Source organism: Choloepus didactylus, chromosome 1 (genome assembly GCF_015220235.1).
Source record: "Choloepus didactylus isolate mChoDid1 chromosome 1, mChoDid1.pri, whole genome shotgun sequence".
NCBI lineage: Eukaryota > Metazoa > Chordata > Mammalia > Pilosa > Megalonychidae > Choloepus > Choloepus didactylus.
In genome coordinates, this window is record NC_051307.1 from 133,575,420 (window position 1) to 133,588,809 (window position 13,390).

A 13,390-nucleotide genomic window follows, 5' to 3' on the forward strand; every position below is an offset into this window, starting at 1 on the left:
AGTCTGACAGCACATTGGAATCACCTGGGGAGCTTCCCACCCTTAGAAACTCTGATTTAGTTGGTCTGAGGTGCAGCCTGGTGTCCAGTTTTTCAAGCTCTCCGGGTAATTGTAATGTGCAGCAAAGGTTGAGAACCACTGGGTTCAAGGAAGAAGGAATAGAGAAGCAGTGGTTAGACGTCACTAGTTGTGTTTGTTTCTTATATCATCAGAGGTGGTTGTTAAGAACAAAGCAGTGTTTAGTTGAGTTTAATTGAATGGTAGTGTTTTAGATTGCTCCATTTTTAAATTAATGTGTTTGGTTTGAGAGACTATTAGTAGGGAAATTTTCCTCAAGGATGTGTATTGATATGTGGGTTTTTTCCCTTTATAATATATTGGACATGATTGAGTTGTGTAATTAGGATTTGCATTAAACTTAATATGCACAGGGCTTAATTTAGGATTATATTTTTGGGCAATTAGAATTTTCACCCCCTTTGTAGTATTGGTTTGTGTTTTTTTTGTAGAAGAAAAATTGGAACATTGCACAGCTGGCAGTAGTTTAGTAATTATCTTTAATAGTTAGCACATTTTCTCTTTAGGTGACCCTGAATCTAACGTGCTTGGACTTAGCATTTAATTGAACCCCCCCCCCCAACTTAGAGTTTTAAAATACACATGATCAGAATCAGTGTTGCTGATTAGAATAAGACTATATTAAAAGGACTAAAAAAAAAGAAAGCATACTCTAACAAATTAAACAGTTTCCTTTGGAATTCAATTATTCTTGAGGACATTTTCTTAATATATTGGGAAAAAGCAAGTCAGCAAACTGCACAGCAATCATGTATTCACCAGACATCAGGTGTGTGCTATAGACACTGGAGATATGGCAGCAAGTACTGTGGACAAGGTCCTTTCCCTCATGGACCTCACGACGTAGTAAGAGAGCAGACAGTACACATGGAGATAAATAAACAAAACCCAGACAAGGTTAAATGCTGAGAAGGGAATAACCAGGGGTGTGATACCAGCCAAGGGCTGGGGGAGCTACTTTACAGAAGGGGTCTGGGAAGGATGCTCCTGAGTGACATTTTGCTGAGACTTGCATGAGAAGGAACCAACCTTTCCACAAACCATCTTTTAAGTTAAGGAACACAAGTGCAGACTCCTCCCAAGAGGGGAAAGAGTTTGACATACTCAGGAATGAGAAAAGAGGCTGTTGGTGGTCGAGACATGGTTTGGAGTGGGTAGTCAGTTGTAGCAGCTGAGATGCGGGCAGGTGACAGTACATATATTGCTATGGAGAGAGAGACTTGATAGAGCATCAAAAATGTTAGCATAACAGTAAGCTTTTATTTTATTTGTACTTTTATGCATTCACTAAATTTTCTCCAATGAGCATATATTACCTTTGCAATTTTAAAAGGTTTATATACTTTTAAAGAATTAAATTTGCTTTTCCCATGTGGAAAATTAGCAAAAATTTTTGTACCCAAGGAAAGCATTCTAAGTTATTTTGGCTTAAATAATTGTACTATTGTGGTAACTTTTTTTCCATTTATCTGGAGTCTTTGCATTTGAATGGACACTTACCCCCACTAATTTATTTTCTAGTGACTAGCCTGTATTTGATATAATATAAGAAACTATATAACTACATAAATAGTTATTGCTCTTGTTAATAATTCATATTTCAGGTTTTGAGAGTGAGAGACTTGAGTCTTTAAGCATATGCCACTTTGGATATATAATGTTCCCCCAAAAGCCACGTTTTAATCCAGTCTTGTGGGCTATTTGGATTATGTTGTTTCCATGGAGATGTGACTCACCCATCTATAGGTGAAACATTTTGATTAGATGTTTCCATGAAGGTGTGGTCCTGCCCGTTCAGGGTGGGTCTTGATTAGATCACTGGAGTCCTTTAAGAGATGCTTGGGAGCTGACAGAGATGCTAAGAGCAGGCCCAGATGCTTGCTGTTGCTTGGAGATGCTAATCTAAGAGATGAAGCCCAGAGTTTGCCCTGGAGAAGCTAAAGGACCCGCAGCCGCCAGCCACGTGCCTTTCCAGCTGAGAGGTGTTCTAGATGCCATTGGCTGTTCTTCAGTGAAGGTATCCTCTTGTTGATGCCTTAGTTTGGACACTTTTTTGGCCTTAGGACTGTAACTTTGTAACTAATAAACCCCTTTTATAAAAGCCAGCCCATTTCTGGTATATTGCATAATGGCAGCATTAGCAAACCAGAACAAAGTGTAAAGATGGTAAGGCAGTGATGATGCTTTACTGTTTCTCTGAAAGGTTCAGTGCTCCCTGAGACAGGAGTGCAGTGACCCAGAACATGAGATTGAGAGTCTTTTAAGTTTTGTCTCCATCACTTGCTGGACTGTGGCTTTGGGCAAATTACTGACTGTGCCTAAGCCCTAGTTTCCTCACCTTTTAAAAAGGGGATAATGATTTTTAGAGTGCCTTAAGTCATGAAGATGACATGATTTAGTGCCTGATAGCACTTACTGTTGCTCTCACCACAGCTGGGGCTCCTGGGGGCTGGCAAGACCTGCAGACACGTACCCACACTGATGTACCCACGGACCACGTATACAGAGTGCTGATTGGACTACCATGTTCTTTACGTTTTTATTGGCATATGAATTATCACAGAGTGAACACACCTATGTAACCACCATCTAGGTCAAGAAATGGAACATGGCCGGTTTCCCTCTCCCCCTGCAAAAATCTCCAAAGGTCTCTCAATTACATTTCCTTCCCTTCCCCAAGGGATACCAGTATCCTGAATTCTAAAACCATGAGTTACTTTTGCCTCTTTTCAACTTCATATAAATGGAATCATAGTGTGTATTCTTTTTGCGTTTGGCTTCTTTCACTCAGCATTGTGTTTGAGAGAATCTCCATGTTGTCACTTGAGGCTAAAGTTTGTTTATTTTCATTTTGTGTAATTTGCTACTATATAAGTGTATTTATCTCTTCTAGGGTGTGGATATTTGAGTTGTCAGTTTAGGCCTATCCTGAGTAATATGCTCTTATGAACTTTCTTGTACATTTTGTTGGGGCCCTATGTACACGTTACTGTTGGATGTTCCACCTAGAAATGGAATTGCTGTATCATAGAGTACATATATGTTCAGCTTTAGTGAATAACTCTAAAACGTTTTCCAAAGTAATTGAACCAGTTTATGTCTACTCTGATCTACTACTTAAATTTTTTAAGAAATTTATTAATTCACAGAAACTAGTCTCTCATTTGGATGAATACAAAGATGTTCTAGGAAACGATTTCCTGAAGTGCAGAATCCTAGTTCTGTGAGAGGTGCTGAAAATTAAAATAGGTTCCTTAGATAAATTTGAGAAACACTGCATAATAGGAGCTTCTTAGAGAATGTGCATTATCACATTAAAAACTCTGAGAAAAGCCCTTCATTAAAAAATGATGGTTTGCATTTACCCAGGTAAATTCACCCTTAAACTAGGATTTTTAAGCAGTTCAGTACTTTCAGGGATCTGAGGCATCTTTCTATAAAATCAAATTAAAAAAAAAAAACGCAATAAATACCCTGTGATGGTTAATTTCATATGTCAATTTGGTGAGGTTATGGCGTTTAGTTGTCTGTTCAAGCAAGTATGGGCCTCATTGTTACAGTGAGGGCATTTCATAGATGGATTAAAATCATTAGTCAGTTGATTGTATCTATTGCTGATTGCATATACAATTAACAAAGAAGGTTGCCTTCAGCAGTGAGAGGAGTCTCCTCATCCAATCAGTTGGAGATATTAAAGTGGCAACTGAGGATTGCAGCAGCCAGAAAGAAGAATTTCTCATTACTGCAGCCAGCCTGCTTCTTTTGGGGAATCCAACAGATTTGCATGGCCTGACCTATGGAATTCAGATTTGTCAATCCCCACGGTTATGGGAGCCAATTCCTATAATATAGCTCTTAATACTTAAAAAAAAAACAAAAAAAAAAACGGTTTGTTTGGTCCACAGAGCCCCTTTGAGCCCATAACGTGTTGTGACATAGATGCAGCCTGTGATGGGACTGAGGTGGCGAGAAGAGGGCACTGACTTTGGCTGCCCGTGAAGCCCCATGATTAGTAACTGAGATGCCGAGTCTTTCTCTGAGGGTAGTTGATTCATTTGATGATTGAATCATCGGGGCATTTAATAATCTGGAAGCTGGCAACCTGTTTCATCTCTGGTGGTTTTCTGAGCTTTCCTATTATTTGTGATGTTTCCTCAACTGTTGCAGATTCACCACTAAATCAACAGATAATTGCTGGGCCTGCTGCATTGTGCTAGGCTTCGTGGGATAGAGAAGTTATTGTTGACTTAACATAAATTGCTTATAATCCAGTTGGTATTTGCATGTGTAGTTAATAGAACCACAGATTTATCTTTTGTAAAATGGAAATGGTTTTTAAATTACAAATACAAGTTGCAGTTTATCTACCCTTCCTTCATAATGATGTGTGAACATTATTATTTAAGAATTCAGTCTCTTGTCAGTTATTAGGAAAAAAAAAAAAGGTAGTCTGCTTCACTGTTTAGCCTTTTTGTATTTTTCTGTTCCTTGGTTATAGCTTCTTCTCTCTGCCCCTCCCCTGGGACATGGATTTAGGACAGTGTCAGGGATCACGCAGTCCCCCGCTCAGCCGCCCTGAGGGGGAAGTGAGCCTTTCCCAGGTCTCCTCTAGGCCAGTTGGATTTCTGTGATGTCACAGCAGCCGCCACTCTCACCCCACGCCCGCCCCCAACCCACACAGTCCACACACGCTCACACGCTCTGACTTGAAGTAGGATATTGGGGGGCCGCTGAGATCGAGACCAGAGTGGTCTGCATCCCCACCCGGCCCTGGCTGGTCTCCCCAGTAAACCTTACGGTAACCGAACTGGTGTTGTGATGCCTGACTTCAGATGGAAAGAGAAACTCTTGAGAAGCTACATAAATAGCCTGAGGTCACACAATTAGTGAGTGTTGCTGTCAAGATTTGGGGTCAGTCTTCTGACTCGGTTACCCAGGTACTTGTTTTTCCTTTGTTTCGATAAATGGAAAAGATAAACAAAACTGTAAATATAATAGAACCCCTGTATTTCCATCACTCTGAATTAACAACTCTTGATACTTGATAATAGTTGCATCTTATTTTTTTTTTTTTTTTTTTTTTTTTTTTTTGTCCCTTTAACCATACATCCCTTTCTGTCTTCCCCAGGACCATCCACTCTGCTGAGTCGGGTATGTATTCTTGCAGTCCTTTTAAAAAATAGTTTCATACGCAGAGCTTCTTCTAAAATCCATTGTTTTGTATGTGTGGCTTAAAAATGTTTACATAAATGGTATTACAATATATGAATCATTATTCAACTTGTATTTTTCACTCAACCCTTTATTTTTGGTATCTGTCCAAGTTGATATATTGTATACAAGTCTAATTCATCTTTTAACTGTTAGAAGACAGTACCAAGTTTTATTTCTCTGTTACTGTACAGCATAGACATTTAAGTTGCCTTAAATTTTTGGTTATGTGTGTGCTTGTACAAGCCCCCTTGTATGCACAAGCGTGAGTTTTTCTAGGATGTATTCCCAGAAGTGGAATGGCTGGTTTTCAGTATTACTAAAGGCTGCCATATTGCTCTACAAAGTAGCTGTAACAGTTTACACCTCTACCCTCAGTATATGACATAACCACCCCAATACCTGATTAACATTAACTTTTTGGTATTTTCTAACTTTTTGGTATTTTCTAATATGGTGGGTTAAAAATGTTATCTGATTTTAATTTGCATTTGCCTGATTACTAGTGGGATTGAGCCTCTTTTCATGTTTATTAACCATTTGGATTTCCTCGTCTTTGAACTTCTTATTCACATATGGTACCCATTTTCCTTTTTTTTTTTTTTAACTTTTTATTCTCAAATAATTTAAAACTTACAGGACAGTTGTAAGAATAATACAGAACCCATGCAGAGAACTTCCAGCACACTCCCCACCCAGATACCTTCCTCCACCAATTTTTAAAATTTGCCACATTTGCTGTATCATTCTGTCACTCTTTCCATCTTTCTGTCTGTCCATTTTTTTCATATGTCCCAATAATGTCCTTTTGGGCCTTTTGTCCTCCATTATTAGTTCCAGTCCAGGATCATGGATTGCATTTAATTGTCATTGTATCTTTAATCACTCTTCTTTTTTCAAATGTGGAAACATATATACAACATAAAATTTCCTATCTCAACCACTCCCAAGCATACCATTTGGTGGGATTGATCACATTCATAAGGTTTCGCTACTCTCACGATCACCCATTACCAGAACTTTCTCATCATCCCAAACAAAACCTTATACCCATTATACGTAGTTCCACTGTACCCCCTCCACTCCCACCCCTGTCCTGGTAACCTGTACTCTAATTTCTGTCTCTGAATTTTTATGTTCTAGCTATTTTGTATAAGTAGAATCATACAGTATCTGTCCCTTTGGGAGAGACTGACTTCACTCATTATGATGTCTTCAGGGTTCATCCATGTAGTAGCATATGTATCAGAACTTCATTCCTTTTTATGGCCAAGTAATATTCCATTGTACAGTATACCACATTTTGTTTATCCATTCACCTATTGATGGACATTAGGTTGCTTTCTCCTTTTGGCTTTCATGAATGATGCTGTGATGAACATCAGTGTAAATATCCATTTGAATCTCTGTTCTCATTACCTTTGGGTATATACTTAGTAGTGGGATTTTGCCAGGTCAGGTAGAATAGTTCTGTGTTTAACTTTTTGAGGAACCACTAAACTATTTTACATAGCAGCTGCCCCATTTTACATTCCCACCAACAATGTTCTAAGGTTCCTATTTCTCTGCATCCTCGCCAGTACTGTTTTCCATTTTTTAAATAATAGCCATTCTAGTGGGTGTGATATGCATTTGTTTTTGATATGCATTTCCCTAATGGCTAATGTTGTTGAGCATCTTTTCATGTGCTTATTGGCTATTTGTATATCTTCTTTGGAGAAATGTCAAGTTGTTTGCCGATTTTTTGAGTTGTTTTTTGTTGTTGTTGAGTTGTGGGAGTTCTTTATATATTCTGGATATTAAACCTTTATCAGATATATGATGTTTCAGTTGGCCAAAGCTGCCAGAATGCAATATACCAGAAATGGACTGGCTTTTAACAGTGGGGATTTATTAGCTTAAAAATTCCAATTCTAGAGCCATGAAAATGTCCAAATGAAGGCATCAGTAGAAGGATACCTTCTCTGAAGAAAGGCTGCTGGCATTTGGGATATCTCTGTCACATGGTGTTCTGGTTTGCTAAGGCTGCTGTTATGCAAAATACCAGAAATGGATTGGCTTTTATAAAGGGGATTTATTAGGCTACAAATTTACAGTTCTAAGGCCATAAAAGTGTCCAAACTAGGGCATCAACAAGAGGATACCTTCACTGAAGAGTGGCCAATGGTGTCCAGAACACCTCTGTCAGCTGGGAAGGCACGTGGCTGGCATCTGCTGGTCCTTTGCTCCTAGGTTCTGGTTTCAAAATGGCTTTCTCCAAAATGTCTCTGGGATTCTACCTCTCTTCGTTTCTCTCTTTCAGCCTCTGTGCATCCTTGCTTGTTCTCCCAGAATGTTTCTCTTTAAGCATCTGGTGTCCTCTCTTAGTTTCTCCAGGGCAAACTCTGGACTTCATCTCCAAATGTTCTTCCGTCTGCATCTCCCAGCATCTCCAAGCATCAGCATCTGTGTCAGCTCTTGAGCTTTCTTAAGTACTCTGGTGAACTAATCAGGACCCCCCTGAGAGGGTGGGGCCACACCTCCATGGAGATGATCTAATCAAAAGGTTTCACCTTCAGTGATGTGGGTCACATCTCCATGGAAACAACCTAATCAAATGTCCCACACTAATCAAAAGACTAATAAATCTGCTCCCACAAGATTGTGTTAAAGAACATGGCTTTTGTGGGGGACATGAGAGATTCAAACCAGCACACATGGGAAGGCACATAGCTGGTGTCTGCTGGTCCTTTTCTCCCAGGTTTTGTTACTTTCAGCTTCTGGCTTAGTGGTTTTTTCAGCTTTTATAGGTGTGTCCTTGTCTCTCAGCTTCTCTGGGGCTTTCTGGGATTTTAATGTCTTTTATCCTCTTGTAAAGGACTCCAGTAAAAGGATTAAGACCCACCGTGAAATAGGCTGAGTCACATCTCAATCGAAATAACCTAACTAAAAGGTCCTACCCACAATAAGTCTGCATCCACAGGAATGGTTTAAAAGAACATGGCCTTTTCTGGGGTACATGACAGCTTCAAACCAGCACAAATGATTTCCAAACATGTTCTCTCATTTGGTTGGTTGTTTTTTCAGTTTCTTGACAATGATGTCCTTTGATGCTCAAAAGTTAATTTTAATGAATTCCAATTATGTTTTCTTTTGTTGCTTGTGCTTTTGGTGTAACTGAAATCCTTTGGATTTATAAGTTTTGCACAAACAAATAAAACTATATATTATATATTATGACAAATTATGACACATAAATACTATATAATATATACTATGTAACAGTATACCACAAATGTAGTAAAGGGATTCTGGATGCCAGTCCTTTGTTTTATTTGTTGTAAATATCTTCTCTGAATTTGTAGCTCATCCTTTAACTGTGTTTATGGTGTCTTATGCTGTATAATAGTTTAATATTTTAATGTAATCATAGGTATTTCTCTTCTCTCTTATGGAATATGCTTTTTTTAAATTTGTTTACAAAGATTTTACCTACTCAAAGGTCACAAATATATTCTATTTTTTCCTCTAGTAGTTTCAGTGTTTTTTGTTTTGTTTTGTTTTTTTCTGTTTTGTTTTGTTTCTGTTTTTTACATTTTAAGTCTTTTATCTACGCAGAACTTTATTTTAGTAATAAATGTGAATATAATAAATGTGAATATAATAATTAATGTGAATATAATATAATAAATAAAAATTATTTTTCCCATGTTTATTCCTATACCATTTATTGAATCCTTTCCCCATTGGTTTGGGATGACACTTTTGCCTTCTATCAACTCTCTATGTATATATAGGTCTGCTTCTGGTCTTTTATTCATTCTTTAATCTGTTTGTTTAATATGCTGTTCTAATTATTACAGCTTTGCACTATGATTTGATCATGCTCAGCACACCCTTGATCTTTGATTTTAAAATTGTCTTGATTATTCTTGGATCACTGTGTCCTTGTGTATTTTAGGATCAGTTTGTTAAGTTTCTTTCAAAATCCTATGAATTTCTTGATTTGGGGAAATGGACATCTTTACATTGAATTTTCTTCTCCATCAATATGTTCTATCACTCCATTTATTCAGGTCTTTCTTACATTCTTAAGAAAAGATGGTTAATTTTATATGTCAGATTGGCTGTGTTTATGGTATCCAGTTGTTTGGTCAAACACTAGCCTAGTTGTTGCTGTTGTGAAGGTATTTTGTAGATGAGATTAGCATCTGCAGTCAGTGGCTTTAAGTAAAGGTCACCCTCAATCATGTGGATGGGCCTCATTCCTTCCATTGAAGGCTTTGAGAGCAAAAAAATACTGAGGTTTCTCAAGAAGAAAAAATTCTGACCCAAGATTACCACATCTACTCTCATGTGAGTTTCCGGCCTGTTGGTCACCCCTGCAGATTCTGGACTTGCCAGACCCCACAACTGTGTGAGCAAAACTATAGGGACAAAACAGTCAGTGTGCCTGGGAGCGGGGGAAAGACTGCTTGCTAAGGGACACAAGGGACATTTTTGTTGTGGTGGAACCGTTTTATATCTTGACTGTGGTGGTGGTTACATAATTGTCAAAACTCACAGAACAGAACACTAAAAAGGGTGAATTTTACTTTATACCTCAATTTAAAAAATCAAGTGAATACATATTTACATAATAATCAACTTTTTAAAAAAAATGCATTTTTGAAAAAGCTTATTGATTTCCCTGTAAGTACTACTTTAGTTATATCTAGTACATTTTTGTATGTAGCACTTTCGAAAATGAGGAGGGAAACTTTTTATTGCTCTTGTTTTGAATAAGTAATATATTCAACTCGTTCAAGAATTAAAGTAATATAAATAGGTGTTACATAAGAAAGTCTTGCTTTCACCCCTTTTCTGCTCCATCCCATTTCTCTCTGCCCACTAGATATATGTGCATCCTTCCATTGTTTTCTTCATGTGCATACAAATACATTTTTTGATTTCTTCTTGCTTTCTAACACAAAATTTAACACATATACATTGTACTCTATTTTATGTCTTCACTTAATAATAATTTTGAAGTCTTTCCATATCAGTACATAGAAAACATCCTCATTCTTTTCTTTTTTTAAACAGCTATCAGTAGTCCATTGTGGTGACATACCATATCATGGTTTAATAACCAATCCCCTATTATGGTCCCTGGAGTTATTTCTAATTATTTGCTATTGCAAATAGCATTGTAATAAATTACCTTACACATGCATAATTTTGGACGTAAGCAGCTGTGTCTGTGAAATAAATCCCAGGAACAAGATAACTGTACAAAAGGGTAAATGTATTATAGGTTGTACAAATTGCCCTCCAAATCACCCTCCATAGATATATTACCATTTTGTAGTTCACCAGAAATGTATGAGTGAGGGATTTTTCTTAACTCTTTTCATTTTTTATTACTGAAATATTTCAAAGTAAACAGACAGCTTGAAATTCTGTTCCTCTAAATACACCAATATATGACTTAAAAATAGAAATATTTTCTTTTAAAAAATTATTAAATGGTCTTTAATAGCTTTATTTAGATGTAGTTTACATACCAAAAAAATATCTCATTTTAAGTGTACAATTCAGTGATTGTTAGTGAATTTATGGAGTTATGTAGCTATCAACACAGTCCAATTTTAAAGTATTTCCATCACCCCAGAAAGATTCCTCCTGCCCATTTGCACCCATTTGATCCCACCCTCTGTCTATAGATTTGCATTTTCTTTCATATAAATGGAATTATAAAATATATGGTCTTTTGTATCTGCCTTCTTTCACAGCATAACGCTTTTGAGGTTCATCCAACTAATACATATGGTAGGATGGTCAGTACTTTGTTCCTTTTTATTGCTGAATAATATTTCATTATATGGATATATAACATTTTGTTTATCCAGGAACATTTTTTTGTAGCCTGTTAACATTATCACACCTAACAAAATTAATAATCCTCTTTGCATCACCTAATTTTAGGTTGTCTTCATATTTCTCCAGGATGCAGTCCAGGACCACACATAGCATCTGATTATGTTCCTTAATCTCTTAATCTAAAGTCGTCCCTTTCTTCAGGGCATTAACCAGCTAAAAGACTATGCTAGTTGTCCCATAGAGTGCCCCACCTCTTGGACTTGTTTGATTGCTCCCTTGTGGTGCTCTTTAGCTTATCCCTCTATGCTTTGTATTTCTGTAAACCTTACTTAGATTCCAGTTAAACATTTTTGGCTAGGATGCATCAAAGATAATATTGTACACTTCACATTGTGTCTTATTAGGAGACACATAATATGTGTTTGTTCCACCATTTCTAATACTAAGACTTACCACTGGATTGTGGTTGGCAGCAGCCTCATCCCTCCAACGTAAAGCTTATGTTTTTTCAGACCTTGGTAAATACACAGTAATCTTTGTCATGTTACTTTGGCACCATGTAAATATCCACTTCCCCATTAACATTTCATTTGATGATCAAAGCACAGATTTTTAATGATGCCTGAATTAATAATGCTGAGTGAAATAAACCAGACACAAAAGGAGAGATATTATGTTACCACTAATGTGAACTGTGTGAAAAATGTAAAATAAGTGTCTTATATTGTAGACTATAGGGGACCTAGAGATAGACAGCAGCTAGTGAAGGGGGAACAATAATCTAATAAGAACAGACAAGATATTGAGGGTCTTAATGATATGGGAATGCTCAGGTGTGACTATAGTTAATTTTCTTTTGGTATGGTAGGAGCATATTGGAAGGAATGAAGTTATTTCAGGATATTTGTTTTTCCCATTTCTTTGTTTTGTTTAGTATTTTTTTTTATTTGATAAAGTTAATTTAAAAAAATAATCTCATGTGGGGTTGCAAAGTGACAATTTCCTTATTCTCCCATTCTGTCTACATTTATTACTAGCATTTTTCAAGACTTTTTTCTCTTCAGCTGGAGCTATTTGCCTCCATGAACTACAGATTATTCTTTAAAATATAACCCCCACCCCCAATAATTTTCAAGTAAGGGGTTGGTGCAATAGCAGCCTCATTGAAATATAATATACTGCTGGTGTTCCGTTGCAGATAATTTATCATTTCCAATATGGTATTCTTTTTAAACTGTGGATTAAACAGAAATAGTGGGTTTTAAGTTTCCAAATAGGTTTTTTTTTGGTTTATTTATTTTTCAAATTATGTTTTTGTAGTTGATTTATGATTGTATAGTAATAGAATATGTCACCTGTACGAAAACGAGTTTTTTAAAGTAAGACTGCCCGTGTAGCATAATATACACTCAGTTTCTTAATAAATGTTTCATGTTGTTTTGACACAAATATTCCTGTTCTTTTCATTGGATAAAAGGTGCTAAATATTTCTGTTATACCAGAATTATTAACCATATTACTTGAAACACTTGTATCCTTATTTTTTGTTTCATGTGACAGTTAACTTAGATGTTTTAAAAATCTACCGTTAGGATCATGGATTTGTCAATTTATACTGTAGTTTTCAGTTTTTGCATTATATATTTTGAGGTTATGTTATAATGATTATATAGCTCCATGATTGTTAAATTATCTTGTTGAAGGTTCCTTTTTATTAGTAATGAAATCTCCTTTGTCTGTTAAATGCTCCTAATTTAAAATGTCTGATATTAATATTTAACTACAGCAGCCTCCCTTTGATTGATATTTTCCTAATAATTATTTTTCCATCCCCTAATTTTTAACTTTTTGTGTTGTTTTGTTTCAGATGTGTGTATTGTAAGCAGAATATAGAGTGGGATTTTAACCCAACCTGAGTGTTTCCATCTTTAAGTAGGTGAGTGACATTTACATTTATTCTAATCAACAATACATTTAGATGCATGTCTACCATCTTTTTGTGTGTTTTCTATTTTATGTACATTTTCTCTGCCTTTTTTTCCTTTTCCTATCTTCTATTGAATTGACAGCTTTGCTTTATTTCTTTTATTTCTCTGTTAATTCAGAAGGTATATGTTCCATATCTATTCTTTCAAGGGTTACTCTAACATTTAATGTATATTTTAAATAAATTTTGTAACAATATTAAGGTTTCTCAGTATCTCTGTTCATTCTGAGCTAGATTCCTATGTTAGCATATTTTGACTTTCCTCTGAAACAA

The 13,390-nt window shown here is 36.3% G+C and overlaps 1 protein-coding gene across 5 annotated transcripts in view; it reads left to right on the forward strand.

The window, feature by feature from the left end:
- Positions 1-13,390, forward strand: part of B3GALNT1 (beta-1,3-N-acetylgalactosaminyltransferase 1 (globoside blood group)) — a 32,857-nt gene that overhangs the window by 12,260 nt on the left and 7,207 nt on the right. For 3 of the 5 annotated variants that reach the window (XM_037841529.1, XM_037841550.1, XM_037841522.1), the window contains one exon: positions 12,998-13,066. The gene's annotated coding sequence lies outside the window, so the exon portion shown is untranslated. Of the gene's footprint in view, positions 1-5,206; positions 5,230-12,997; positions 13,067-13,390 lie in introns of all 5 variants that reach the window. The other 2 variants (XM_037841542.1, XM_037841535.1) reach the window with 1 other exon arrangement.